Here is a 15,204-nt window from a genome sequence, read left to right on the forward strand (position 1 = left end):
AAGGTAGGAAAAAAGAAAAGTGGTAGAGGATGGGGTGGGAAGCAATCGTTAATCAGAGACGGGAAGAGGGAATAAAGAAACAACAGAAAGAAATCTGTCTTAGCTATCTGTGACCAGCAAGAAATTCCTGACTGGGAACCAGAAGGCCTGGGTTTAGCCTCAGTCTTGTGATCGTGGGAAATGTCACTTCACATACCTGAGCTTCTGTAAAATATCTGCTTTAGAGGATTGCCAGGAAAATACCTTTAAATAATAGATTTAAAATTTTTGCGATGCCTGAGATGTAATTGAAGAAGACAACAAATCTTAATTTCTCCTCTCGGCCTGGTCGTTTATATGCTTCACAAATCAGCAAAGTTTCCATAGAAACTCTGTTTTAAAATTCAGGTTTTACTATGATTCAGGTGTGATAAGGCCAACGGATCAGGAGACAGTTGCCTTTGAAAAAAACAGTTCCTGGGGCGCCTGAGTGGTGCAGTCGGTTAAGCGTCCGACTTCAGCCAGGTCATGATCTCGCGGTCCGTGAGTTCAAGCCCCGCGCCAGGCTCTGGGCTGATGGCTCAGAGCCTGGAACCTGTTTCCGATTCTGTGTCTCCCTCTCTCTCTGCCCCTCCCCCGTTCATGCTCTGTCTCTCTCTGTCCCAAAAATAAATAAACGTTGAAAAAAAAAATTAAAAAAAAAAAAGAAAAAACAGTTCCTAAGAGGAGAGGACACACGGCACTGTGCAGGGTCCCATGGGGAGGTACAGGGTCACTTAGGGGGCAGAGGGATGGACAGAGAACAAGGCCCAGAGCCTCTATGGCTGTTTCACATGAGAAGGAGTGAGGCGGGGCTAGCAGGCTTAGGACTGGCTACCTTGAATAATGTCAGCAGGTTCTGGGAGGAAGGTCTGTCTCTACTTGACTGGTACCTGGTCCTGGGGTGATTAGGGCTGGTAGACAGTGGCCCAGAGCGTGAAAGCCTGATAAAGGGGGTGGATGGGGTTTGGGGTCTGGATTGGTGCTTTGCATGGGAAGAGCAGGGTCGCAGGGGGGTCTGCCAGCTCCAAGAATTAGCTAATCCTGGGGACGGGCAGTTCCCCAGGGTCAGCAAAGCCCCAGAGGTCAGAGCCTCGGAAGTACAGAAAACAGAAAGGCATGATTAATACAAACCCCAATCACGAATGTGGATTCACGGTGGTATCCTGCCATATGCCCAGACTTGCCCCCCCACCCACCCCGCCGCAGCACCCATAAAGACCGCTTATGAGACACGGGTAAGCAGTTCTGAGTGTGGGCCAGAAGCTAGGGCCTTCCTTCCGTGCCGAGTCGGCTCCACAGCCGGGAGGAGCCTGAGCTCAAGCCAGCAGTGCCAGAGGCTGGTTCAGGCTCCGGAAATAATGCCACCTGCTGTTAGTCTAAGTAATTAGCTTAACGCGGCAGGCAGGGTGTTATTCAAGTGTTTCTCATAAATAGGTAATGAATTACTGATGATGACTCCCTAGATTAAAAAACAACACTGAAGGAGAAACTTCCAGGCCCCAGAAGGTATTATTAGCCAGTTCAGCCCTGCCCACGACGGGCCCTGAGGACGACCCTCTGCACAGCCCCGGCAAGTGGAATCACTTCCGGGAACACCCAGAAGCACCGAGAAGGCCCTGTGCGCTGGCTGGGGTCTTCATCAGGCACTCTGCCCTGGCTCTGTCCTTTCACTGATAACAAAGCTGCCGAAGCAGTGCAAGGGGTGACTGTAGGCTTGGCAGGATCCTGCTTCTGAGATCAGAGCCCTCCCCGGCATTTAGTTCCCTCCCAGCCCCCGAGGTAATGATAGCCGTTGGGCCTGGGCGTGGGTCTACCTGCCCAGACTGGCACGGGCACCTGTCCCTGGCCCGGCTGCAGAGCCCGCAGGGCACTTGATCCGAGGCCACGGCTGCTTGTTTAGGCTCCCGTGGGCCCGGTGGCTTTACATGGAGCTCATCTGCTTTCTGGTCCACAGACTACACGCCCACGCCCAACAAAGCTACTTGGTAGAAAATCCCACCATTGCAACTACTTTTTCACGTTTCCATTGGCTGTCCTACCCTCACCTCGAACTCAGCTCATCGAAGACAACAATTCTTAGACACAGAAGAGACTTTAGAGAGCATTATGTCTGGGGTCTCCCTAAGGCCTTCAGGGTATGTGAGCCCACAGAAATCATTTGAAAAAATGAGGGAATGTGCATTTTTCTGTGGCTTCGACCCCAGCGGCAATCAGCTTCTCAAAGGCCCCTGAGGAGCCGTCCATACACCTCCTCTCCCAGCCTCCCAGGTTCTGTGAGAGCATCTTGCCTCCTCCTTCACGGAGAATACGGAGATGCCCTTGACCTCTTACACCCACCCTGTCTGATCACCTGTCTCCACCTACGCAAGACCTGTCCTTCCACCGGTCTTCCAAGTTACCTTTCCTTTCTTAATTTCGAAATGGAAGATTTCTTCTCCCTGGTCTATAAACAGGCTCCAAGGGCTTCCTCCGTCAGAACACAGTAACAACAACACCTGTCTCACCTCCGCCTGTCCCTGTCTTATCTCTTTGCTTCCCACAGTCTGCATCTCTCTACCCATTTCTTGCTCCTTTATCCACTGCACTGTCAACTGCACATAATCTCCAAAAACTTGATGCGTTGTCAGCAGCCTGTCTCCTCCCGGTTCTAAACCCACACTGCTTAAAAGCAGGGTAGCTTAGAGATTAAAGACGGGGCACCTTGGGGCGCATGGGTGGCTCAAAGGGTTAAGCAACCGACTCCGGCTCAGGTCATGATCTCACGGTTCATGGGTTCGAGCCCTGTATCGGGCTGTGTGCTGACAGCTCAGAGTCTGGAGCCTGCTTCGGATTCTGTGTCCCCCTCTCTCTCTCTCTGCCCCTTCCCCACCCACACTCCGTCTCTGTTTCTCAAAAATAATAAATACAGGGGCGCCTGGGTGGCGCGGTCGGTTGAGCGTCCGACTTCAGCCAGGTCACGATCTCGCGGTCCGTGAGTTCGAGCCCCGCGTCGGGCTCTGGGCTGATGGCTCAGAGCCTGGAGCCTGTTTCCGATTCTGTGTCTCCCTCTCTCTCTGCCCCTCCCCCGTTCATGCTCTGTCTCTCTCTGTCCCAAAAAAATAATAAATAAACGTTGAAAAAAAAATAATAAATACATGTTAAAAAAAATATTTTAAAGATCAGGCATCTGTGGCCAGCCAGTCTGGGTTCAGAGCCCGGCCCCGCCTGTGAGCGGCTGGGTGACCTGCAGCTTTCTTCACTTTCCTATGCCCGAGTCTTCTCTGTAAAATGTAGACGATACGATACTTTACAACGGTGAGGAAAAAATAAGACCTGTAAAATGCTAAGTGCGGTGCCTCGTATATAACGAATGCTCAGTGTGCTCTACTAACGTCTGCACCTACACACCCCAAAGGTACTGACATTTCAACAGGCCTAAAACTGAACGTACCTTTTTTCCTTGCACTTCTTCCTCCAGGCTCGGCATCTGCCTGGGATGACGGCATCTGTCACTTGGGTTCCCTGTGTCTCCCCAGCCTCCCGTTGGGTCTTCCTGCCTTCACTCTTTCTTCCCCAAACCACTCTGCACACCTCAACTCAGCTCAGTCCTATTCCTCTCCACGAAAACCCTCCAATAGCTCCCGACTGCCCACCAGATAAAGGCCAACTTCCAGGTTCCACCCCGTAAAGCCTTCGGAATTCTGCCCCCTCTTCCAGGCTGTGCCCACCCCCTCTCTCACTCACCCCAGCCCTGCTTCCTCCCTTATGTTCACTCCTTGCGGAACTGCTCGCAGGTGCACGCTGCCTTCCTGTCCTCCCCCCATGACACCACCGGCATCGGAGCGCCTCAACCCTCCAGATCTGAGTTCCACGCTGCCTCCTGCATAACCCCCTGCCCCACTCTCCAGCTCGTCGGCGCTGCACGCTGCCATCTGATACGGCCTCCTGGACATGCTCTGTCACACTTCTGTGCCTCGGCCCAGAATGTTGCCTCCCTCATTATCTGCCAAATACTCATCCATCCAGTTCTGCTCCCAGGGTCATGGCCAGGTGAAGCCATGCAGGCTGAGCTCCCGTCCTGGGACTGGCTCAGTCACAGCGCTCTCAGATGGGTTGCAAGGCTGTAAGCAGTAGCCTCATCCAGCAGCCTGGGCTCCTGCAGGACAGTGAGGTTGCGCATGCCCACCCACATCCCTTCTCTCTCTTCCTGCTATGTTTTCTCAGTAGTGCTTGTCATCATCTGACCCCAATACACATGTTGCTCCTTTGTCCATCTCTGTCTCCCCTCTAGAATATGTATTTTACCAGGGCAGAAGCTCGCGTCTGTTATGATGTATCCCCAGAGCCTAGAATAGTGACTGGCACATAGTAAGTGCTCAGTAAATATTTGTTGACTCACTGATCAGTTACATTACCTATCTTTGTATCCTTAATAGTTAATACATCGCCTGCCTTGTGGTAGATACTAAGTGTACATTTTTGAATGAATGGATGGATGAATGAATACTTTATGGTGTTGTTGCTAGCCTGTTTAAAAAAGTTCAAACACTGGAGTTAGATTCAAAGTTCTCTCTACCTTCTAATCCCGCCACTCAATATCAAATGTGCTGTGTTTAGCATGAGTGCTTATCTGCTACTGCCCTTGACTGTATCCCAGACACTCGTCTCTTCACACCCCTGTCCACACTCTAAACAGAAATACTATTTACACATTTATTCAACTCATATTTATTAAGCACTTGAGATAAGCCAGTCACCATTCCAGCCACTGTCATCTACCTTTGCCTATCCTACTTCTTTCTTTCCTTAAAGTAAGGACAAGTTGACCCTGACTGACCATCCAGGTCCCTGTCACTTCTCTCCTTAGACACTAATAGCCCATAGGTTAGCACCTCATCACTGGCATTATTAACCTAGATAAGATGTGGCTTTTTACATATGGGCCTTTTTCACAGAAAACATCTCTGTAAAGAATCGGCACTTTATGACATTTCAAACATTTTGGATGGAAATCTTTCAAAAAAATTCTTTTTACATTTTTTCCTGTCTTTTTTTTTAATTTTTTTTAACATTTATTTATTTTTGAGACAGAGAGAGAGAGAGAGAGAGAGAGAGAGAGAGAGAGAGAGAGCATGAACAGGGGAGGGTCAGAGAAAGAGGGAGACATAGAATCTGAAACAGCCTCCAGGCTCTGAGCTGTTAGCACAGAGCCCGACGCGGGGCTCGAACCCACGGACCGCGAGATCATGACCTGAGCCGAAGTCGGACGTTCAACCGACTGAGCCACCCAGGCGCCCCTCCTGTCTTCTTAGAGTACTGTATACAGAATATCCATCTAATCTTTATAACTCAGGTTCATCACTATTATTCTGTGATGTGACAGCGTGCCAAGAGAGGTAACTGGCAAAAGGGCAGGAATTTGGGAATTAAACAAGCTTCATAATGACCTTTGCAGACCCTGAGGTCTCCTGAGGTCATCCCCTGTTCTGCTTTGATAAGTATCTTATCTACGGTGGGTTTAGAAATCAGATGATGAAGTTTATCAGAAATGTTTGCAAACTAAGTATAGACAGTATCTAAGGGAGGATATGAGAGATTCTCCTACTCATAAAGTCTACCCACTTTAAAGCATGGGTTTTATACAGTCTATTGTGTTAATCAGAGGACTTTCTCCTGTAACTGCTGTTTCTCAGGTGTATTCAGAATTCTTGAGGCTGGATAAGGGACTTTTAAAAATTATGCCTTTGGTGCATTTAGCATTTTATGTACTGTATTCTCTTCTGTTGTTGACTATCTTTATGTACATGTCATAACTTTTCAATTAGATTGTTCCCTGGTTAGATTATAAACTTCTCAGGGTGTCTAGGTGCCTCAGTCAGTTAAGCATCCGACTCTTGATTTGGCTGAGGTCATGATGTCATGGTTCGTGAGATCGAGCCCCACGAAGGGCTCTGCGCTGACAGCACGGAGCCTGCTTGGGATTCTCTCTCCCTCTCTCTCTGCCCCTCCTCCCCACATAAATAAACAAATACTTAAAAAAAAGATTGTAAACTTCTCAAGGGCAAGTGGTATTTTATAGTCACTCATTTATTTGCTAAGCTTTTTTTTTTTTAAGCAACTACTATGTGGAAAGATCTTGGATGAAAATAAAGGTAAGACATGGTAGCTGCACATTATTAGGGAGCGAAATGCAAATAACCAATAGAAGCTAAGAAGGTAAGTGAAAAAATCCAGAGTGCTGTGTGAATCCAAATAGGGGGGAGGAATGTTTCCTGGTTGTGAGAACCGGAAAAGGCTTTGGTAAGAGGTAGCCTTTGAGCTGGATCTTGGCAGACAGGGAGAATTTCAGTGAGCAGCATTCTAGGCTTTGGGGATACCATGAGCATGGTCAGGAAGGGAGAAATACACACATGAGTTGGTGAAACATACAGTCATGCAGGAGTCTTGAGAGCACCCAACACGTTGTACCCCACGCCCCTACTTGAGTTTGGCACAAATGGAGAATTGAAACAATGGAGTGGCCGTTGGAACCCACAATTTTACCTTCACTACTAATTCAGGTTAAGTTGGAGGATTCAACGTTAGGCAAGAGCTAAATAGGCCTGATCCTCTTTAGGATAGAAAACAGAAGCCAGGGCAAGCCTCTAGGTTACACAGACCACCATTCAGCTCCTGACAAGTTTTCCAACTCTTACCTTCTACACTTGGATACTTGAGATTATTGAATTAAAACATAGAGTGGGGGCGCCTGGGTGGTGCAGTCGGTTAAGCGTCCGACTTCGGCCAGGTCACGATCTCGCGGTCCGTGGGTTCGAGCCCCGCGTCAGGCTCTGGGCTGATGGCTCAGAGCCTGGACCCTGTTTCCGATTCTGTGTCTCCCTCTCTCTCTGCCCCTCCCCCATTCATGCTCTGTCTCTCTCTGTCCCAAAAATAAATAAACGTTGAAAAAAAACAAAAAAAATTAAAAAACATAGAGTGGATAGCACTTAAATGCAAATTTATTACCTTAAAATAGAGTTTATTTTACACTGTTCCCCTTCCCCCCGAAAGCACATAGTAACGGTACCTAGATTTAATAAACTATAGTGAATTATAATCACTTCCCAGGAAAATTTAGTGAGGATTTGTGTATTTCATGGGGGCTATCCAGGAGCATCATAACTAGGAATGGAAATCCCTGGCCTGTTCTAACATTGAAGAGTCTATGTTTTAAAGATGAAAGACACATTTTTTTTAATGTTTATTCATTTTTGAAAGACAGAGAGAGACAGAGCATAAGCAGGGGTGGGGCAGAGAGAGAGGGGGACACAGAATCTGAAGCAGGCTCCAGGCTCTGAGCTGTTGGCACAGAGCACGACACGGGGGTCGAACTCACAAACCGCCAGATGATGATCTGAGCCGAAGTTGGATGCTCAACCGACTCAGCCACCCAGGCACCGCAAAAGACACGTTTTTATAAAGCTCTACATTTCTGCACCTGAGCACAGTGGATAGACAACTGGTTTTACCCATAAGAAGGTGGCTACCCGCGTCAGCAGCACCTGCCCTCTGGAGACAGGTGACAGGTTGGTGAGGGTGGGCAGATGTCCTGGGGTGGCAGGCTGGGGGTGGGGTTCAAGGTTGGCACTTTGAGCATATGATGTCCTTTGAAGAAGTGTGACATGTGGGAGAGACAATGAGGACGAGAGGGATGGGGCAAGAGGTGGTGAGGGGACAGTGTGGGCTTTGGAGCTGAAGTTCCCCCCCTCCCCCAAAGCTAGCTTAGGGTGGGCGTGTGTTTCCCCACACCAACTGCCCAGAGTGCTTCATTAGACATGCCTCTACACGAGAGCTTGTCACGTGAGCAACTTTGGGTTCCAGCCGGATTCCAGACTCTCCACAGGGATGCTCAGCCCTACCCACGCGACACAACTAAGTAAGAAGAATGCAGATATTCAAATAAACAGATGACAACTGTTCAGCACCTGCCTGGGCACCAGCCACTTTCCATCATCCTCCCCTGACGCTGCAAGGTTGGCATTCCCATCCTCTCACTTTCTGGACTGAGCCCCCCACCCCGGGGGCTGTGTGCCTTCAGAGGTGTGCTCTTCCAGCAGTTTCCAGAAAACTGGCTGGGGTGGGGATGGGGGGGGGGCAGTGACTGCTCTGTCAGAGGAGAAGGGAGAGGGTTGGCTGTGGGGGTGTGGGGGTGTATGGTTATTTGTGGGCTCATTTCCTGGGCTGTGTGTGAACTTAAGTGTGAGTAACGTGTATTGGTTGGGCGTATATGGACATTTGCAGCTCAGTACTTGGGATGTGTGTACATGAGTGTGTGTGTGTGGGGGGGGGATTGGGGTCAGTCCCCGGTCTGTGTGAATGTATGCGGGGCCCCGGTCAGGGCAAATAGGCTTGGATTTTATGCATGATTGTGAATATGTGTGTGTGTGCGTGCGAGTGTTCAAGGGTGCAAGTATGTTGGGGTGCGGGGTGGGGTCGAGGCCGGGACATGCGTTAACGATGTATGAATGAGTGAGTGAGCGAATGATTGAGTGAATGTGTGTGGTCAGTCCTTGGGGCCTGTGTGTGCATGCGCGTGTGTGAGAGTGTGCGAGCTTCGGGTGTGGAGCGACCGCGGGCGGGGAGGGGCCGGGAGACGCCGGCCGGTCCCGCCCTCCGCTGCAGGTGGGCCGGGCCCGCGGCGGGGCCGGCCGCGCTCGCTGCTCTTGGCTCGCGGCCGCGCCGGGCTCGCAGGGCTGGGCTCGGGCTGCGGGGCGGCGCCGGGACAGGAAGCGGAAAGCGGCAGCGCAGCGGCGGCGGCGGCGGCGGGGCTCTGCCTCTACGGGAGCCCAGCGCAGGCCGCAGAGCCGGGGCCGCTGTGAGCCGAGAGCGCGGGCGGGGGAGCCCGCACGGCCGGCGCGGAGGTGAGTCCCGCGGGAGGTCGGGCGCGGGGCGCAGAGCCGCTCCCCGCCGCGGGACCCCGCGCCCCGACCCCGGACTGGGACCCCGGGTCCCCGCCCTCCTCGCCTCCCGCCCGGGAGCCCGCTCCCCGCCTGCGCACCGCACCCGGATCGTGCCTCCGGGGTCCCACTCCTCTCCCGAGCCCGCGAGGTGCGCCCCTCCTGCCCCGGCCCCTGCCCCGCCGCCCCGGCGCTCCCTCCCCACGCCTCGGACGCCGCCTTCTGCCCCGGCCGCACTTTGGGGTGCGCCCCGGGGTGCGCGTTCCGGCCAGCCGGCGGGGAGTGGCCGACCTTCCCGGGGCACCCGGGCGGCTGTACCGGCCCAGCGGGGCGGGGGGGCGGGCCGCCCTGCGCTCCCTGGGAGTCGGGCGCGCACCGCGGTTCCCACCCTGCCGCGGGGCTCGACCCTGGAGCTGCCGGCCCCGGGCCAGAAACCGGCACAGAGCCGGCCTGTGTTCGCACCTCGCTTGCAAAACTGAGCCGGCCCCGGAGGCCTGGGGGGGGGGGGGGGCGAGTCCGGTTGCGCCCGGGAGAGCGCAACAGGCAGGTAGGAGTTTACTTTCAAAAACGCCGGGGTGGAGCAGAAGGCGTCCGGCAAGTCCCCGCCCGAGGTGTCCCCGTTGGAGGAAATCTCACCGCACCGGGGCAGCCTTCGCCACGGGCAGGACCTCCCTTCCTCCTGCAGCCTTTGAACTGCCCCAAGCAACGCGCCCAGAGAAGTGTGAAGCTTTATAAAAATTTAAACGCGTCGCCGGCGGAGGCAGGCGGGGGGCGGAGCCGTGGCCTGGCGGCCGGGAGGTGAGCGGCTGAGCCTCGGAGCTGAGAAATCTCTTGCTCAGTTTTCGCGTCTTCAAACCAGGTCATCAAGGCCCAGCCGAGGAGGTGTCGTGAGCCCGTTTAGCTCCTCGTTAAGAGATGTCAGAGCGCTTAATATTCTGATGATTGCGTGGCTGGCGCGTGCGTTCTGTTGAGCCCTTTGGACCAGGCTGTGGTTGGAAGTGCATATATTTTTAGACCTTTATGCCAAAAGCCCGCAAGCTGTAAAGAATCTGGCCGTTTTCACTGATATGTTTATGAATTTTACAGAGTTGCTGGAAAATATTATAGCTTGTGTCACCCATCAACAATGCTAATTAGCATTCTTCCTCCTCCGGGTGGGTTGATTACACAGCTCCTAGGCTTTTTAAAGTGACATGGCAGAAACTGCCTAAAACCAGGGAAAAGTAATTAGTCATTTTATGTAACTACTAATTAGAGTTTTTAGAGCTGAATTAAATCAGTGTGATCTAGCTGGGGCTTTGATTTGTGGGAGGAAACTGTTTTATTCTGCAGTTCAGAGAAAAGGACACTCTTCACCTATCCATGAGCCTTTAGAATTCCCAAACATTGGTGTCTGTCAAGGTAATTAGTGAAATTATTTGGTTGCAACTTAATTTGTAAGTAAAATGGCAGTATTTTGAGACGGCATATTTGCAAGGACTGCTTGCCAAGCAGTACATTTTTATTGTCTTACGTGTTTGAGCACCAGGACAGAACCATAAAGGAAAGTTTCCTTACCAAGCACCATTTCCGTGTCACCTTAGTCTATTGAAGAATTAACAGGCATTGAGTGAGGAAGTTATTCTCCCCTCCATCCCCCGATACACACAAACACCCTGTTTGTCACCCTAGACCTCAGCGGCATTTTTGGGTTACATGGGTGCTTATCCCATTGTATTTTAATAAGCAGTTTCTACCTTTGGACCTGCAGCTATTTCAGATTTTTTTCTTCCGGACTCTCTACAACGCTTGGGACACCGGGCCTGTGAGCAGGAGTTGAAATTGCAAAATTCTTTGTGGGTTATGTGTGGTTTGGGACAATTTATGATGGTTGCCTGCCCTCCAATGTGTAAATAAACAGTTCTGGTAATTGCTGTATTGCTATTCGTTTTCCATAGCTAAGTGCACAGGTTCTGGAATTAGATTCTCAGAGTTCAAGCCCTGGCTCCTTCACTTACTGTGACCTTGCTTTCCTTAACGGTAGCATGACATTAATATCTGATGTCCTTTACATTGTTGTTCTCAGGATTAAGTGGGATATTGCATGCAAATGATTTAAATGGTCCGCAACACATAGTAAGCACACAAGTAACTGTAGTCTGTTAAATTGTTATTGTCATGTGCTCTCTGTAAGGTAACTAGCTGTGGTTAGGGGACTAGCTGTGTGTGGGCATGTGATGTGGGCATCGTGCTATGCCATTTTCCAGAAGGTGGACAAGACAGGTTTAAATGGACCATGTTTCTGCCAGCGGCTTTGGTCTCGCCTGCAGCCTGATGAAAAGGTGCATGCTGCTGTCCCCATTAGTGCCTTTCTAAATGCCATTTATTGGACAGCAATCATTGGATTAGGCACCATGGGATTTACAGAAGAGGTAGTACTCATAAAAATCTGTTTTTTTTTTAATTTAATGTTTATTTTTTTAGAGATAGAGAGACAACATGAATGGGGCAGGGACAGAGAGAGAGGGAGACACAGAATCCGAAGCAGGCTCCAGGCTCTGAACTGTCAGCACAGAGCCCGATGCAGGGCTCAAACTCACGAACCGAGAGATCATGACCTGAGCCGAAGTCGGACGCTTAACCGACTTAGCCACCCAGGTGCCCCTAAAATCTATTTTTTGTAGCTGAAAAATCTAGCAGGGGATAAGGGGGTCACTTGAAAACAGATACCCATCATAGAACCCCAGACATGTTAACCATTCACAGCTCTTCAGAAATCCACACCCTGCTGCTGGGGGGTGTTCCAGGGGTAATTAGCCACTGGAGCCAAGAGCAGTTATTCGAGAAAGGTGAGTTGAAATCTTTGGCAAAAAGGGTAAAAAAAAAAAAAAAAATGAGGTTAACATTTTCTTTGCTTGTGTATAGTGGCCCAGAATTTATCAGAAGTCTGTTGTAATGAAAATATCAATTGGGTTTGTCACAAATGCCACAGGCCTTCTGACCCCCCCCATCAGCGACCTGGAGGGTGTTTTATGGTTTAGAGAGCACAAGTTCACAAGTTCAGCAAAATGTTTTGCAGGGCTTTGCCATACCCTTCCCACCCTCTCATACTTACAACCCCAAGGCCCTCCAGAGAAACCCACTGGAACACACAGTTTTTTCTCTGATCCCTTTGATAGTCACTTCCAACCTGGGACTAGTAAAAGGAGGCCCAAGGAACAGAATGGATGTCACTAAATTACTTAGCTACAGTTAACGGTGTTAGTTCGAGGTAGAGTAGCACTGGCCAAAAAATGTACACATAGTGTAATGCAATTGGTAGGGAAGTCTTGTGCCATACTAAGGTATTCCTCCTAAGGAAGAAGGTATTCCTTCCTTGGGGCGGGCTCTGTGCTGACAACTTGGAGCCTGGAGCCTGCTTCGGATTCTGTGCCTCCCTCTCTCTCTGCCCCTCGCCCGCTCACACTCTGTGAGCTTGAAAAAAATAAACTTAAAAAAAAAGATCTTAAAAAAAAAGTTAGGGGCGCCTGGGTGGTGCAGTCGGTTAAGCGTCCGACTTCAGCTCAGGTCACGATCTCGAGGTCCGTGAGTTCGAGCCCCGCGTCGGGCTCTGGGCTGATGGCTCGGAGCCTGGACCCTGTTTCCGATTCTGTGTCTCCCTCTCTGCCCCTCCCCCGTTCATGCTCTGTCTCTCTCTGTCCCAAAAAATAAATTAAAAAACGTTGAAAAAAAAAAAAGTTAATGGAGTAAACCCTTTAGCATGCTATGTATGATAAAAAGTAATATGCACAGTATGGATAAACACGATTGCACCAGAAACTTCTTTCCCTTGGATTTACTGCAGAAGGAGCAGAGTGGCTCTTTAAATACAGTGTGTGTCTCCATACCCCTCACAAGATAACTTTCTACCCTCCAAACCAGAGTTCCCGTAATTACTTCATAGCTGTAGGCAGAGCCGTTGATGTTTTTATAATTTCCTTTTCGTCCAGGTTAACTTATGTTTACCACTGTCATTACCGTAACATATTATTTCCCTCATATGATTTTCTGAACACTGTGTTTTTCTTTTAAGTAGTAGTCAGGTATATTTTATGTGGGTGAACTTGACTTTAGGGAAAGATCCTCTCTGAGGCCAGCGACCTTCAATTTGTTTTTAATAAAGCATGGCGAAGGGGGTTCTCTCTGACATTTGTGCCTGGGAATCCCAGAATTTAAGATGCTGCCATGCAGTCAAAAGTGCCCTGTGCACCTGTCCCAGTGTTGCCCTCCTGGCCTTCATGAGATGTCACTTGACCAGCCCTCACCCTGTCCTGGTGTTTGCCTCCGTCTCCCACCCAAGCAGTGCCTATAGCTGGTACTACAGGGGTGAAAGGCAGGAGGGCAGTGGGGGGGGGGGGGGGCGGGGAGAGGGGGTAGTCAGGGTGTTTGTGGGAAGCAGCTGAACGAGACTGCTGCTGATTTTTACTTACTGTGTCTGCAGTGAGATTGTTGTGTGAGCAAAAAGTTGGTGGTTCTGACATCACCACTAACCTAATCTCTGCGTTACTTTCCTCTTCTGTAAAACTGAGAATGTAAACTAGACAATGGCTAGGGTTTCTTCCACAGTGGATCTGTGGCCTCCACGGCCTGAGGTCTGCCACAGAAACCCTTACTCAGCACACATTTATTGATTGCCTGGTATATTTCAGGAGCTGAACAGACAGTAATGAATGTGGTCCCTGCCCTGGTGGTGCTTACAGTCTCCACTGGAGCCAGACATTAAGTAATCGTGCAATGTATGATTAGAAATTGTGACATAAAGGAAAAGTATAGGATTCTGTGAGGGGCCTCATGTAGACTGGAGGGTCCAGAAGGGCCTCTTGAAAGAAGCAGTATTTATTTATTTTTGAATTTTTTTTTCATGTTTGTTTTTGGAGAGAGAGAGCGTGAGCAGGGGAGGAGCGGAGAAAGAGGGGGGCAGAGGATCCAAAGCGGGCTCTGTGCTGACAGCAGAGAGCCGGATGGGGGACTCGAACTCACAGTCTGTGAGATCATGACCTGAGCCAAAGTTGGAGAGCCTGGTGCCTTGAAGGGCCTGGAGCTGGAGAAGGAAGAGTGCGGCCTGGGAGGTGGGCAGGGCCCACACACCAAATGAAGGATTTTGGTTTATGCCAACTGTCATGGGACACCATCCATGTGCTGGTTTCAAGCAGAGAAATGACCTCCACGTTGTGATATGAAAGATCACTCTGGGTGCTGTGCACCTGCCAGTGTGGGTCATCTCTGGGGCCAGGATGATAGAGGGACAGTTCCAGATTCCAGGATCCATATTTATATATATATATTTTTTTTATTTTGAGAGAGAGAGCGCGGGCATAGGCGCGTGCACAGATGTGCAAGTGAAGGGGGGGCAGAGAGAGAGGGGGAGACAGAGGATCCGAAGCAGGCTCTGCACTGTGAGCATGGAGCCTGATGCAGGGCTCGATCCCATGAACTGTGAGATCATGACCTGTGCTGAAACCAAGAGTCTGATGCTTAACTGACTGAGCCACCCAGACACCCCTATGTTTACACGTTTATATGACTGTCCTATTCAGGCCAGCGTAGCAGCCTATGAGTTTATTACCCCAGGAACCTGATTCCTTTTCATTACTTTATTATTTTCCTGATAAGGCATCCCTCTGACCTTATTTGAATCCTGCTACTTTCTTGTGCATAGAGGCAAACTGTCTCCGAAACGTACCATTGCAGTGATAAGCTTCGCCATGGGTGTTCCTGTGGGCTATATCGAAGCTCTTTCGTTGGCCCTTAAAATGAGTCCACCCGGGATTTTGTCCGTTTGCCTGCTGTTGCTCGTGCTTAATTCTTACTCAGATCTTGGACAAGAGTAGATCGCTGAAATAGAGACAGCATGATTTAGGAGAAAAGGCCCGAGCTCTGTGTAGACTGCATTCTGTGGGGAGACCTGCAGGCTTCGTAATACACGAGCCCTCTGTCCACAGAGCCTGGGGGAAGTGGGTGGCTGAGCACCAGGAGAATGACGGAGGCTCCTGAGGACTGACGTCAGCACTTAGTGACAGCAGGATGTGTGCGAGTCACAGGAAAGAGACTGTCAGAAGTGGCACCGGGCTGGACGAACAGCGTTGGTGCAGTGAATGTAGGAGATGTGCCCTGGGGATTCTTTCAGTATTTGTTGAGTACCTACCATGTTCAGAGTATCTTGGTGTAGGCAAATCATAGCTCCTGACTCCAAGGAGCTTATGCGAGAATAAATCCGTGGACAAAGAAGAAGAAAGGGCGAGTTTTGAGA

General features: G+C 50.3%; 1 protein-coding gene across 1 annotated transcript in view; it reads left to right on the plus strand.

Annotated features, from left to right (window-relative positions):
• Positions 1-8,668: 8,668 nt before the first annotated feature.
• VANGL1 (VANGL planar cell polarity protein 1) overlaps positions 8,669-15,204 on the plus strand; it is a 55,251-nt gene continuing 48,715 nt past the window's right edge. Inside the window, exon 1 of the mRNA XM_043575929.1 lies at positions 8,669-8,900. The gene's annotated coding sequence lies outside the window, so the exon portion shown is untranslated. The remainder of the gene's footprint in view (positions 8,901-15,204) is intronic.

The sequence above is a fragment of the Prionailurus bengalensis genome, chromosome C1, assembly GCF_016509475.1.
Source record: "Prionailurus bengalensis isolate Pbe53 chromosome C1, Fcat_Pben_1.1_paternal_pri, whole genome shotgun sequence".
Classification (NCBI taxonomy): Eukaryota; Metazoa; Chordata; class Mammalia; order Carnivora; family Felidae; genus Prionailurus; species Prionailurus bengalensis.